The following is a 15,649-nucleotide window of genomic DNA, read 5'->3' as shown; positions in this document are numbered from 1 at the left end:
TGGACTATTTATTTATACCTGAAAACAACCTTGTTTTATAGAAATGTAAGGAAATTTACAAGAAATGGAAAATTATGTAACTTGCCCACAGTCATTCAATTATAAGTACAGCAGGTGAAAAATATTTATATCTAAGATGTTCAGAGGCAGACTGGGCACTGAGAACCAAATTATCTGAGAAAAAGTAGAAGAAAGCTGGCATGCTTAAGCCAGACTCTTGGAGACATAAGAACTCCTTTGAAATATTTCAGCAACTGTCATGGGGGTGAGGAAATAAAGTTATTCCAAATGACTTCAGAGGGAGGAGGTTGATGACTACCAAATTGGTATCTCCTGCCAAAATTTTTCTTTTGAGCTCCAACGTTGTAAATCTAACTGCTTTCTGGACTCATCCATCTGCATGTCTCCTAGGCATTTCAAACTTAACATGGCCAAAGCTTGCTCTGGTTTCTTGTCCTCAAAACTTATTCCACCATTTGGCTTTCCAGACTCAGTAAACTGCCTCAACATCAATGTAATTTCTGATGATAAGACATGAGCTCTTTCTCCTCCCCTTCGCTCTGAATTGGTCACTCCCAACTCCTTGTGTGTTGAAAAATCATACCTCGATCATTTCTGTTCTGTATTGGTTATCTATGGCTGTGCAACAATTCACGTTGAAACTTAGTAGCTCAAAATAATGAACACCTAGTAGCTCATTTTTGGTGGGAGAGGGATCCAGGAGCAGCTGAGCTGGGTCCTCTGGCTTGGGGTCTCCCACGACACTTCAGTCAGAGAGTCAGCTGGTATTCTTCACTGGAGGAAAATTCACTTCCAAGGTTGGAAATTCACTTCCAAGTTCACTTCCAAGTTCACTTCCAAGTTTACTGGTGAGATTCAGTTCCTTGCTGGGTGTTGGCTGGAGGCAGTCCTTGCCCTGTGGGTCTCTCCGTTAGGGCAGCTAATATGGTACCTGCCTTCCATCAGAGTGAGTGAGTTAAGGCAAGGAAGATGGAAGAGGAAGTCTTTATAACCTAACCTTGGAAGTGACATTTCATCACTTTTGCCTCAGTATTTATTTATTTATATTAAAAATTTTTATAGGAGTATAATTGATTTACAATGTTGTATTAGTTTCAGGTGTACAGTGTATTTTTTAGAAATGAGTCACTGGGTCCAGGACGCATTCAAGTTGGGGGATCACGTGAACGCCAGGCACCTAGGATCTTCTGTGCATCTTAGAAGCTGTTGGCAACAATGTTCCAACAAGGGCTGTGACCTCCGTGCTGTTGGTCACTACCATTCTCACAGCCATAATGTCTTGGCTGCTTCCTCCTCTCCAGCTCTGCTGCCCCTGTCCTGGTTCATTGTGATCTTTCACCTGGACAAGTCACAAGTTTCCCAGCTCGTTTTCCTGCCACCGTCTTTCTTCTCCTACCCGTGTCCTATGTCTGGCCTTGCGGATGAGGCAAGAATGGGTGGTGGTGGGGGGGTGAGCAGTAGATTTGCTTTCGGACCCATCCATTAGGGTCAGAGGAGCACTGACCTGTTGTCAGAGTGGTTAAGGTCCAGGTAAATAATGGGCACAGAGATGGCTTCTGGGATGATCAAGGGGAGGACTGGCCAGAGCAAGGAGAGTCCAACTCTTTGTCTGAGGAACCTAAGGACTCTGGCTCCTGTTTCAAAGAAAGGCCAAAATGCAGGCCTCTAAATATGGCTGCTTAGTAGGTGAGGAGCTCAGGCTGGTGAATGTGGGACCTGAAGCTCCATTCCGAATGCCATTCGTGTGACTGTGGCCTGGAACCAGGACTGGGCATCCTGGCAGGCTGCCAGTGACCACTGAGTGACCACTCCATTCACTCCAGCCTCGTGAGCCACTGGTTTCAGTATCACTTCCATGATTTCTAATTGCACAGAGAGGAGCTGTGCACCGGGAGCTGGGTTCCCCAAAAGCCTCCTTAGTGGCTATGAGAAAGGAGCTTCTCTCCGAGATTAGACGATACCTTCGCAATTTGAAGGACTTGCCCTGTTTTCTTTTTTCTTTTTAAAGCACAAGATAATGAAGAGAATGCAGGCAGCTCTAAGTCTGGATCTCAGCTCTGCCTGATTAGCTGTGTTGTACCCTTTGGAAGTTACTTAACCTCTCTGAGTCTCGACTTCTTGGTCTGTAAAGTGGGCATAGCAAGGCTTACCTCATGAATAAATAGAAGAAAATAGTCCCAGATACAGCACAATGCCTGTCCCACAGTAGGAACTCAAACCAAATTGTTTGGGTCACATCCCCTGGGGGACTCCACAGGGTCCCACCATTAAGGTGGTTTCTTCACTTACACAAGTGTTGTGGGTCTGATCCAGGTCTTCAGCAATGAGGAGCAGGAATCTGGAAGGAAAAGCCACTGTCTATTCTTCATAGGTGTCTTTGGAGCAGCACACAGTGTGACTAACAGCTGATGTTTATTCCAAGCACATTTCTTAGATTAACTCAATCGTCACAACAACACCAGGAGTTAGAAAATGTTATTCTCGTCCCACTTGACCCATAAGGAAACTGAAATGCAGAGGTGCTGAGTGAGTTACTCAATGTCCCTCAGCTCTTGTGGCCCTGGAATCCGTGTTGATTGTGACAGACCACTGCTTCTCAGCAGCACTAACTCTGGGCACCCCTTATTCCACCATTGGTTTAGATACTCAACAAATCCCTCTGTTTTCTTTATAAAGTCAAACGGCTCTTCCAGCCCCACCTGGTCGAGGTGGGTTATCCTTTTTGGCCACGCCATGTGGCATGTGGGATCTTACTTCCCCGACCAACCAGGGATTGAACAAGGGCCCCCTGCAGTGGAAGCGTGGAGTCTTAACCACTGGACCACCAGGGAAGTCTCCCTTTTTTTATATAAGGTCAAGAGTCTGTAACTTAGTGTACACACAACCAGGTAAGCTGATTTCTTGCCAGATTCCATATCAACAGGACTTGCTCCTATCTGAGGGTGCCGCATTTATTCCAGCATAGTGCATGGCCCTGCTTAGATCCTCAGTAACTGTTGACTTAATTTGTTAATTACTTTAACACTGAACATTTACTATGTGCCAGATAATGTGGTGATATTCAGCTGTGGACAATGAGACCCCTATCCTTTCTAGGTGCTGGGAGATGCTGAAAGTCTAGTTGAAAGACTGATGTTTCAGGAAGGCAGATTTTGATTTGATGCAATGAAAATTTTTCTACCTCTCAGAGCTTTGCTGTGGGGCTGTGACGTTCCTATGGAAGGGGTGAGTTTTCTGTCCTCAGATGTGTTCAAACAAAGCCAGAATGGCCACTTGGTGGGGATGTTGTAGAGGACATAAAATATCGGAGAGGTACTTGCAAGGGAAGATTTTTAAGGTCCTTTCTAATTGCTGGGAATTAACATTTAAGAGAAATATGAACGCAACAAACATGATATAAACACAAGACAGGACCTTCTTAAAGCCTGTGACTGCAAGTCAGTGTGAGGAAAAGTGGGTGATCCTTGGATTTCCAAAAGCAGGCATGTGAAGGCACTGCTGACCTAGGATAGAGGCGGAGCTGCAGTTCACATTGGAAGTGACCTCCTGCAGCTGTAGAAATCACTCTTTGGAATACACAAAGGACACGTTGCAGGCGTGCTGTCATTTTGCGGCATCGCTAGGGAAATCAGCATCCCAGGGATGGCTGTTACCTGCCACTTGGACGGGAAATGTTGCACACCGAGCCTTGTTTTTCTGCTGCAAGAATTACTGTTCAGAGGCAGTGGCAAGGAAATCAATACAGAGGTACTAAACCCTCAATGAATGGCAGCAAAAGGCTGACCATGTTGCCTAAAACAGCTTTTTCTCAAAGCTGATTGTCTGGGGGGAGGGTGTCAACAAAATTGATAGAGTTCCTAGCAGGTGTGGTTTCCAGGGGGCCACTACCCAGGGTAGAGAGAAGCAGCTGCCATGGGTTCATGTCCTGTTTAGTAGCCGAGTCATTGGGTCTGTTTTTGAGGGGCTTGGGGGTCAGTTGTTAGGGCTGAATGTTACCACTCCTCCCTCTTCCCCTGCTCTCGGGTCCTCCGGCAAAGGATCAGTAGCTGTATGAGAAACAAAGTCCCGGTTTTAAAGATGATTGAGTGGGTGTCCGGCATCCCAAGTCAAAGTCCTCTGGGAGGAGTGGAGTTGGAAAAGGTTGGCCTGGCCACTAGGCTTAACTAGGTTTCCTGTTTCTTAGTCAATTTGCTTAAATCTGAGTTTGTTTTTACCAAACAAACCGACAACTCTGTAGAGAGAATGAACAACTTGGCAGGAGGGAGGGCACATTACCCATCAGTAAGGCACGGCCCAGTAAAAGTCACAGCCCGATTGATCCCATCAGCCATGTGTCTCCCAAGGGATCTGAGAGCCGTAGGTAGCGATTTCCTTCCTTAAGGCCTGGGGAGAAACTTGAGAAGTCGTGGAAAAAGATGTTTCCCACTGAGCCATTTACTTGTCTGACTTTCCATTTCTCTGTCTATCAAGTGGGCACAAAATTTCTACCCTATCTCCCAGACTGGGTCGTTGTGAGAATCGAATGAAATCGCCACCGTGGAAGTGCTTGGTAGCAGAATTGTCTATTTGCAACCTGAGGGAGGACGCCCAAGTGATAGAAAGAAAACAAAACAGGGAACTGGCACGTTTGGACCACTTACTACGTTTTCAATACTGTGGAAGACTACAGAATCTCCTCAGATCCTCACAGCGCCTCTGCAGGCAGGTATCCGCACTCTTACATACAAAAGAGGAAACTGTGGTAGCATGATCGACCATCCTGGTGTGCCCAGGAAGAGGGATCTCCTGGGACAGAGACTTTCAGTGCCAGACCTTGGAAGCTTTCAGGCAAGTGAACATGAGTTGTCACGCCCAACTTAAGTCCAAGGCTGAACAATTTTCCCAGACCTCCACAGCTGTTCGGTAGCAGGGTCTTGAGCAGAATGCAGGTCAGTTACCCTAGTCCTCATGTTCTTTCCTGCACCCCTTTCTTCGTAAACTCTAACTGTTGACAAAAGGTGGACATATGAGTGGATTGCGTGCCAAGGAGCTGCAATAATCATTGTGATGGGGTTTAACAAGAGACAGAGGCTTTGCAAGAAAGGTGTGTTCTTTGCTCTGGTGCTCGAGATTTCAATCTTTGATGGTTCTCTTTCTAATGATTTTCTTAAGAGTATACCTACATGGGATATGGGCATAGAGAAAGCTCTGTTATCAGTCAGGTGGTACATTGGCTGGCATCTTTAGAAGGGTTGTTTTCTCTTGTTCAGTGTCAGGGACAGCTTGTTATAAAGGTATGTTTGTGGGCTGTGTCATCAGGTCCCCTGATTCAGTATGTCCTAGGTTAAATAACTCCTTCCCTCAGTTCTCCTGGAACTATTGCAACAGTACATGTAACAGCCGTCTTCCCTGCAAAACATCCCTCAGTGACTTTCCATCATCTCCTGAATCAACTCAGGGTCTTTGGCCTGGCTGACAAGGTCCTCCAGAAGCTGGCCCCAAGGTCCCATGTGACCTCATCTCCTGCCATGCTTGGCCTGGACCCCAGCAGCCCCGACTGGTGTGTAATCTGGTTCACTGTGCCCTCGCTGCCTCCTACTGTCCCCCTTGCTTCCGTGATTCCTCCCCCGACATCTTCATGCAATCACTTCCTCCTGCTCTTATTTCAAGATTCAGTTAGGGCAACCACTTCTCCAGGAAGCTGCCCCTGGCTTGCCCCCTAACCCCCACCCACTTTAGGTGGCCTCCTTCAGTACTGTTTGAATAACTCATCAGGGTCTGCATTTCCCACTGGACTATGAGTCTCTGGGGGGCAGGGGCTGGATCTCTTCTCCTATCATAATACTCCAAAGGTGCTTGTTGAAAAAGACCAGACCAGGATGGGGATGGGGGTGCTGTTTACTTGGCGTGGGCTCTGTGAGCTCCCATAAACATGATTGATGGTGATTACGCATACTCTGAGGACAACAGATTGTGGGACTAGGAGCTCAGCTATATTGCAAGCATCAGCTTCAATTGCTGTGGTGAAAAGAGATTAGGGAATAGCAAACTGACAACCTGGCTTATTCTAAGGGCTAAATTAGGAACAAGGTCAGTATATGCTGGTGGGAAAAAGAACGCTTCTGAGAAGGGGTGTATTTGAGACGGAAACATGGGGGTGTGTATATGGTGCAGCTGAAAATTAAAGTCAGAGGACTTTGGGTTCAGAAATTAACTCATGCCAGAGAGGCCACTTGGCAGAACTAAACTGTCTTTTGTAGCACCTTCTTTCAATTTTTAAGTATAATAATTTCGTCAATTCCGTAACAGCAAGAACTTGTTTATTGCCACTGTATCATTATTGCCTGGCATGTAGTAGCTCAGTAAATTTTTGTTTTATAAATGAATGACCACTGTAAAAACTGCTTTCTGCCTCTACTTTTTTTTTTTTTTTTTTTTTTTTTTTTTTGCGGTACACGGGCCCCTCACTGTCGTGGCCTCTCCCGTTGCGGAGCACAGGCTCCGGACGTGCAGGCTCAGCGGCCACGGCTCATGGGCCCAGCCGCTCCGCGGCGTTTGGGATCTTCCCGGACCGGGGCACGAACCCGTGTCCCCTGCATCAGCAGGCGGACTCTCAACCACTGCGCCACTAGGGAAGCCCGTGCCTCTACTTTTCACAGCTGCTTTCCCTCTACTCCACCCTTATCCTTTAAGCCAGTCTGCTGTCCTCCATCCGATAGCCTCGCTGGTCCGGGAGAGTGAACCCCAGTTTCTGTCCACCCCATCTTCCCTATCTTTGTTTGCTCTAGAACTGCTTGGGCTGTGGTCCGTCTCTGGGGTGAGGACCTGGATTCTGCCTCTGGCCCCAGATCCTGGGTTTTATATCTGTGTTGCTTGACATCTAGACCTTGGCTTGCCCATGTCCATGGGCTTGGTCTGCCCCTGTGCTCCTAGAGCGCATCATTCTGGCTACAGCACTGTGGAAACTGTCATCTCTGTTGGCTTTTTGGTGGGTCCTTGGGCAGTTCAGCCCCAGCCCTGGTGAGAAGATGATACCTTCTTGTAATGGCTGACCCAGTGCCCCTCCCCAGAATACCTTCCATTTATGGCTGCTGCCTACCACCACATTTAAGATGTTAGAGTGGACTGGACTGAGACCCGCTGTTTCTCTGGGGCCTAATATGGCCCTCCTCTTTATCTGAAGGTTAAAAAGCTCCACATTTATACAAGTATTGAATTTTTCAGTACAATATTAGCATAAAAAACAGACACATAGATCAAAAGAACAAAGCAGAGAACCCAGAAATGTACCCACATATATAGGGTCAGCTAATTTTTGACAAAGGCTCTAAGAACACACAGTGGGGGAAAGGACAGTTTCTTCAGTAAATGCTTCTGGGAAAACTAGATGCACATGCAAAGAATGGAATTGGACCCTTGTGTTACACCATAAAAAAAATCAACTCAAAATGGATTAAAGACTTGAACGTAAGACCTGAAACTGTAAAACTCCTAGAAGAAAACATATGGGAAAAGCTCTTTGACATTGGTCTTGGCAATGATTTTTTGGGCCTGACACCAAAAGCAAAAGCAACAAAAGCAAAAATAAACAAGTGGGACTACATCAAACTAAAAATATTTCTGAACATACAAAAAAAATCAACAAAATGAAAGGGCAACGTACAGAATGGGAATAAATAATTGTAAACCATATATCTGAAAAGGGATTAATATTTGAAATATACAAGGAATTTTTACAACTCAATAACAAAAAACCAAATAACCCAATTTTGGGCAAAAGTCCTAAATATATATTTTTCCAAAGAAGACATACAAATGGCCAGCAGAAAAGATGTTCAACATCACTAATCATCAGGGAAATGCAAATCAAAACCACAGTGAGACATCATCTCAAACTTGTTAAGATGCCTGTTATCAAAAGGATAAGAAATAACAAGTGTTGGTGAGGATGTGAAGAAAAGGGAACCCTTGTGCACTGGTGGTGGGAATGTAAACTGGTGCAGCCACTATGGGAAATAGTATGGAGGTTCTTCAACAAATTGGAAATAGAACTACCATACGATCCAGCAATTCCATTTCTAGGTGTATATCCAGAGGAAATGAGATCACTGTCTTGAAGAGATATCTGCACTCCCATGTTCATTGCAGCATTATTCACAATAGCCAAGATATGGAAACACCCTAATATGTTCGTTGGTAAATGAATGGATAAAGAAAATGTGGTCTCTATACACAATGGAATATTATTCAGCCACAAAAAATAAGGAAATCCTTACATTTGCAACCACATGGATGAACCTGAAGGTATTATGCTAAGTAAAATAAGCTCGACAGAGAAAGAAAAATACTACATGGTATCAAATACATGTAGAATCTAAAAGAAAAGTCAAAGTCATAGAAACAGAGAGTGAAATGGTGGTTGCCAGGGGTGGGGAATAGAGGAAATCGGGAGACGTTGGCCAAAGCGTATAAACTTTCAGTTATGAGTAAATTCTGAGGATCTAAAGTACAGCATGGTAACTGTAGTTAATAATATTGCATTGTGTACTTGCAATTTGCTAAAAGAGTAGATCTTAAGTGTTCTCACACCAAAAAAAGCAACTATGTGAGGTGATGGATGTATTGATTAACTTGACTGTGGGTATCATTTCACAATGTATACATATGTCAAATCTTCACACTGTCCACTTTAGATATATTACAGTTTTATTTGTCAGTTATACCTTAATAAAGCGGGAAAAAGTCTTGGGTTTTGTTTTAAAAGAGCCACAGAAATTAGCCTTCTGGAGGTCTTCCAAGGAAACAGTCACCTGTGGTTAGGCTGGGTCAGAAGTGCCCATTCTGGAGGAATTATAGTCACAGTGAATGCTCTGTGTGTGCATGTGTGTGTGAGTCTGCATGTGTGTGGTGTACATGGCATGTAAATCCATGTGTGGGTGTATATATGATGTGTATACCTGTGTGTAGCGTGGATGTGTGGTGTGTACACACTGTGCACACACATGTGGTATGTGTGCATGGTGTGTACACACGTGTGGGTTGTGTACATGGCGCATATACATGTGTGTGCACATGGCATGCATATGCATGTGTGTATACATCTGTGGTGTGTATGTGTGGGATATACATGGCATGTATATGTGTGTGGTGTGTGTAAACATTGGTGCATGTGTAGGTATGTGGTATGCATAGTGTGTATATGTGTGTGTACATGTTTATGGGGGGTGTGGGTGCTTATGGTATATATACACTCAAGCGTGTGCATGAGGTATATACATGGTGCATAAACACATTTGTGGGTCCTGAGGTCCAGGGAGGGTGGACACAGGTGCTGCTCAGGGCCATTTGAGCAGGAAATGACCTGAAGGGCACCCATGAGCCGAGGTCTGTGGTCAAGGAGCTGCGTGGAGCCTCAAAATCCAGAAGCTCGAAGCAGAGCCATAGTGGGAAGTCAGGAGAGAGAGCAGGAGACCTGTTAGACACGACCCAGTACGAGGTCACGGGCAAAGGGGTGCTGGCATCTCCCTTTCCATGGCTAAGCAGTCTGTGTCAGCTGGCTTAAAGGGAAGCTCCTGGGAAGAAAACTTGGGGTGCGTGCCTTTGTTGGTCATTATTTTTATTTATTTATTTATTTATTTTCTACATCTTTATTGGAGTATAATTGCTTTACAATGGTGTGTTAGTTTCTGCTTTATAACAAAGTGAATCAGTTATACATATACATATGTTCCCATATCTCTTCGCTCTTGCGTCTCCCTCCCTCCCATCCTCCCTATCCCACCCCTCTAGGTGGTCACAAAGCACCAAGCTGATCTCCCTGTGCTATGTGGCTGCTTCCCTCTAGCTATCTGTTTTACGTTTGATAGTGTATATGTGTCCATGCCACTCTCTCACTTTGTCACAGCTTACCCTTCCTCCTCCCATATCCTCAAGTCCATTCTCTAGTAGGTCTGTATCTTTATTCCCGTCATACCCCAGGTTCTTCCTGACTTTTTTTTTCTTAAATTCCATATATATGTGTTAGCATACGGTATTTGTCTCTCTCTTTCTGACTTACTTCACTCTGTATGACAGACTCTAGGTCCATCCACCTCATTACAAATAGCTCAATTTCGTTTCTTTTTATGGCTGAGTAATATTCCATTGTATATATGTGCCACATCTTCTTTATCCATTCATCCGATGATGGACACTTAGGTTGTTTCCATCTCCTGAATATTGTAAATAGAGCTGCAATGACCATTTTGGTACATGACTCTTTTTGAATTATGGTTTTCTCAGGGTATTTGCCCAGTAGTGGGATTGCTGGGTCATATGGTAGTTCTATTTGTAGTTTTTTAAGGAACCTCCATACTGTTCTCCATAGCGGCTGTACCAATTCACATTCCCACCAGCAGTGCAAGAGGGTTCCCTTTTCTCCACACCCTCTCCAGCATTTATTGTTTGTAGATTTTTTGCTGATGGCCATTCTGACTGGTGTGAGATGATATCTCATTGTAGTTTTGATTTGCACTTCTCTAATGATTAATGATGTTGAGCATCCTTTCATGTGTTTGTTGGCAGTCTGTATATCTTCTTTGGAGAAATGTCTATTTAGGTCTTCTACCCACTTTTGGATTGGGTTGTTTGTTTTTTTGTTATTGAGCTGCATGAGCTGCTTGTAAATTTTGGAGATTAATTCTTTGTCAGTTGCTTCATTTGCAAATATTTTCTCCCATTCTGAGGGTTGTCTTTTGGTCTTGTTTATGGTTTCCTTTGCTGTGCAAAAGCTTTGAAGTTTCATTAGGTCCCATTTGTTTATTTTTGTTTTTATTTCCATTACTCCAGGAGGTGGGTCAAAAAGGATCTTGCTGTGATTTATGTCATAGAGTGTTCTGCCTATCTTTTCCTCTAAGAGTTTGATAGTTTCTGGCCTTACATTTAGGTCTTTAATCCATTTTGAGTTTTATTTTTCTGTATGGTGTTAGGGAGTGATCTAATCTCATACTTTTACATGTAGCTGTCCAGATTTCCCAGCACCACTTATTGAAGAGGCTGTCCTTTCTCCACTGTACATTCCTGCCTCCTTTATCAAAGATAAGGTGACCATATGTGCATGGGTTTATCTCTGGGCTTTCTATCCTGTTCCATTGATCTATCTTTCTGTTTTTTTTTTTTTTTTGTGGTACGTGGGCTTCTCACTGTTGTGGCCTCTCCCATTGTGGAGCACAGGCTGTGGACATGCAGGCTCAGCAGCCATGGCCCACGGGCCCAGCCGCTCCGCAGCATGTGGGATCCTCCCAGACCGGGGCACGAACCCACGTCCCCTGCATCGGCAGGCAGACCCCCAACCACTGCGCCACCGGGGAAGCCCTATCTTTCTGTTTTTGTGCCAGTACCATGCTGTCTTGATTACTGTAGCTTTGTAGTATAGTCTGAAGTCTGGGAGCCTGATTCCTCCAGCTCTGTTTTTCGTTCTCAAGATTGCTTTGGCTATTCGACGTCTTTTGTATTTCCATACAAATTGTGAAATTTTTTGTTCTAGTTCTGTGAAAAATGCCAGTGGTAGTTTGATAGGGATTGCATTGAATCTGTAGATTGCTTTGGGTAGTAGAGTCATTTTCACAATGTTGATTTGACAAGCATTTTTAGCATTTGTGCAGCTGGAATACCTTGCATGAGGTGCTGATGATACTGAGACAAATCATATGGGGTTCCTGGCATCACAGAAAACAAATATGAGGAATGAGGTGTCAGGGGTGCCATGGGGGTGGGGGGAAGAGGAAGGGGACAAGGGAAGGAGTGAGGGGGAGGGCAGAAGGGAGAAGCAGATTTCTAGGACCAGGAGAGGCACACAGGACAGAGGCTGACCCCCTGCTTGCAGTAAGAATAGTTCATTGGAACTGAATGCCCTTGTGTGATTGGTTCTAAGTCTCCTCCTTTAAAATATTTACTGTATCTTTGAGTGTTTATTAAAATAAAGTGGAGCTGGAATCCTTCCTGGGTCTGCGGGCTTCCCATCTCCCTTCTTACCCATCTTCCCCCCCCGCACCCCAGAGACCCAGACACCTAAATCTGGCCCCTCCAGCCCCTGCCATCCTGCCATCCTGCCATCCAACCTTCCCCCAAATCCCGGACCTCTGGGGGAGGTTTAGGAGGTCATTAGGGAGACAACAGCCTCCTCTCCTCTCCCCACAGTGCAGTTTCTGAGTGTTTGCTGTGTTAGCAGATTTGATGGATGGTGGCAAATGCTTAAGGATAAGATATTGTAATCAGGAGAGTGTCTCCTCCCTCCCTCCTTCCTCCTCTGTCCCTGGATCTGGTGCTCACCGTTTTCTGTAGTGTCAGCAGATGGATGGATGGCTTTTGCTAATGCTTTGCTGGAGTTGTAGAACGTGTAGCAGGAGAAACCCTGCAGGCTCACCAGAGAAAGAGGAACAGGAATAGCTCAGGGACGTGGAGAAACTGAGCTGGGAAAGGGGACCAGTGTATATTAGAGTGCACTGGACGTTCCTGCTGCAACCCTGCCTGCAGGGCTCACTCAGACACCAAGTTGTTGCTAGTGTGCCTGGTGGTCTGGTCTCTGTTACTCGACCTCCCAAGTTGGACAATTGCAACAGGCTTTTATCTGGTATGCTCAGTCCAGTCTAGAACCCTTCTATACTTCCATCCAGCACTCTTGGGGCCGTATTGATCAGCCATATTGATCTCCTCATGCATAAGCCCCCTTTAGAGTGCTCCCTCACTCTCATACCTTCCATGGCTCCCCACTGCCCATCAAATCTTGTGCAAACCCCACAGATCCTTGACCAGACTGGAACTTCTTTACCATGTGTTTGTGGTTAAACCCCTTAAACTCTCTGAACTTCATTTTCCTTGGTCACAAAATTACAATTACCTATTGGGAGGATAAACTGTAATCAGGCAGGTTAAAATACTTTGTTAGCTGAAATATAAGGCCTGTGTCAAGAGCCCAAGTCGGGGAAGTACCTAATGGGAGCAGCTGTCCCCAGTGGTCAGCAAGGCTGGGAAGGTGAGAGAGGACCAAGGATGCAGAAGGCAGGAGCCTTCCTACTCCAGCCGGCTCGCCTGGGGTGTCAATTTCTCCCTCCCCAGCCGGTCGGGGGCTCAGCTCTCCATTACACGTCCTCACACACATTTCTCAGCTCTGCCACGTCGAGGTGCCCACTCCCATCTCAGATCCTGGCTGTCACCCAAACACACAACACCCAGCGAGGATAAGACCTCCCAGTGTGGCCGTGAGGATTGTGCACTAGACAGCAATAACACGATGCCGGGCACACAGTGCAGGCTCAGTACATGTTGACAACACCAAAACACAGAGTCGTATGTGTACCAAAGAAACAAGGGCTTATGCACCCATCTGTTTCAGAGGTTTCCTCACTCATCAGAATTTACAGAAAACACCATCCGTTCATCTCTTGCAGGCATTAACCGGGGATGTGGAAAGAGCTTAGATTAACTTGTTAAATCCATCAAAATGGTATTTGTTAAAATGGGCTTTTATGTGTTGACCACATAAATATTCATCACTTCATGGCCATGCCCAAGCACATACCACTGCTTCTGTTTGCCCCCCGACGTTGTCAGCAGAAAACATCACGTGACAGCAAAATGGAGCATGCGTTATTTACCCAACGCTGTGTTGGGACACGTCGGAGCTGGACTCTGCCAGGAAAGGGCTTTTCTTGCAGACAGCGAGCAGCTGCTACCGCCTTCCCCGCCATCCTCCACAGAGCGACTCACGGCCTATTTTCCCCGCCATTCCCGAGCGCGCAGAGTGCTGGCTTCATCCATCAAACTCATGTCCTTTTTTTCAGGAGAAAGAAATCGATAGAAATTGATTTGAAAATGTCAAACTTTATCAACTGCCAACTGTCACTCCAAGACAGATATCTTCTGCATGGTGTAAATGTTTGATTTCACCAAGATTCTTTTCTTGCCTGACAGTCTGGGGTGTCAAGCCACGAATCAACCCTCACATATTCTCTGGGGGCCGATTAGAAAGGGAGGTGGCATAGCGCAGTGGCTAAATGTGGCTAAATCAGGAGCCAGACTGCTTTAATTGCTGTGTGACATTGGGAAACGTATTTAACTTCCCTGAAACTCAGAAATCTCATCTCACACCCTAGGATGATAGTTGGATATATATCATATGGTTGTGAGAATTAAATGATAACCCGTGTAAACCACTTATAAAATGTGGAGACTATTGTAAGTGCATAATAAATATTAACCACTTTTTATTATTTGTATGCCACTTTGCTAGGCATTGAGGAGTTTAAATAAGGCTTGTTGGGGGAGGTAAGACATACGCAAGGCAAGCAGGGCAACCAATCCATGGAAGGATGACAGAGCCTGGAGTCTGAAGTCCCGGGTTTGAATTTCAGCCACTCATTAGCTCCATGATTTTGAGAGGTTTCCCTAGAAAACAGTTTAACCTGTAAAATGGGGATGAAAATCACAGTGATTGACAAGCAAGCTCGTTATATATTTCTAGTTACACAACCGCTTTGAGACTAGAAATGCACGGTGCATGGGTTAGTGATTTTATGATAGCCCCGAAAAGGTCATTTTGTGATATTGAGTGATAAATGCTAAATGCCAAACGTGTAGGACAGAGAAAGGTTCAGTGTCAGGAGAGACATTTGGGGCAGAGGTTGTCATAAGGGTCTTCCAGAATGGGTGGGATTGAACTGGGTTTTGCCAGGTCAAGTCCAAAGAAGACTGCCTGGAACGTACTGGGCTGAGTTATCGCCAACACAAGTATAGGCTTAGTAGAGGCCTTGATGCAGTAACGAGGAATTCTGGCATGATTTTCTACACTTTGGGAAGAATCTAGATTATTAATGTCAGGTATGTCATCTGATCTGGGGGTCAGTAACTACTTGGCTTCTGCAGGGAGCGTGGCTGAAATGTGACAAGAGTCAGGTCAGAGACACAGGCAGGGGCTCATCCAGTTGGCCAGGTGAGAAATGACGATGACCAGGGCCAAGGCGTTAGCAGTGGCAATGGAGAAACGCGGACAGATGCGAGGTCTTTTTGGAGGTAGAGCTATCAGGACTTGCTGATTTAGTCATTCAGTTCATTAATTCAAGTGTTCTCGGCTCTGGGGATATAGCAGCATGCAAAAGAAGCAAAAATGTGCTTATGCTGCTTAAGTACTGGTGGGAGGGGAAAAGCAGGGGAAGGAGAAGGCAGGAGGAGGATAATTCCCAGGTATCCTGCCTGAGGGGATGGTGTGCAGCTATTTGCTTCCTAATGTGAATTTGAGGAACTTAGTCACAAACTGCTGAGATGCACTGGCTTGCCTTAACTACCACTTCCTCCTTTCCTTTAAGAGGCCTCTTCTAGGTGTCTCGTGCTTTCTATGTCGCAGTTTCTACGTCCTAGTGCCGGGGGCTAGTGGGACTAATGGGAGTGACTTCTTGCGGCTGTGTTAATGCGCTGAAAGGTCCTTCTTAACAGAGTCTCTCCACTCAGCTTGTAGGGCCCCATCAGCTTGTCCAGTGCACATCCAGGGGGGTATGGATGGTTCCCCCTCCATCGTTACACTCTGCAAGGTGCCGTTAAAGACCAGTTCGTCTCCTTGCCCTTTTGCAGCCACGGGAGGCCTCATATTGTTACTGAATTGGTGGACTGGACCCAC

The sequence above is a fragment of the Delphinus delphis genome, chromosome 15 (genome assembly GCF_949987515.2).
Source record: "Delphinus delphis chromosome 15, mDelDel1.2, whole genome shotgun sequence".
NCBI lineage: Eukaryota > Metazoa > Chordata > Mammalia > Artiodactyla > Delphinidae > Delphinus > Delphinus delphis.
This window is presented reverse-complemented; position numbering follows the sequence as displayed.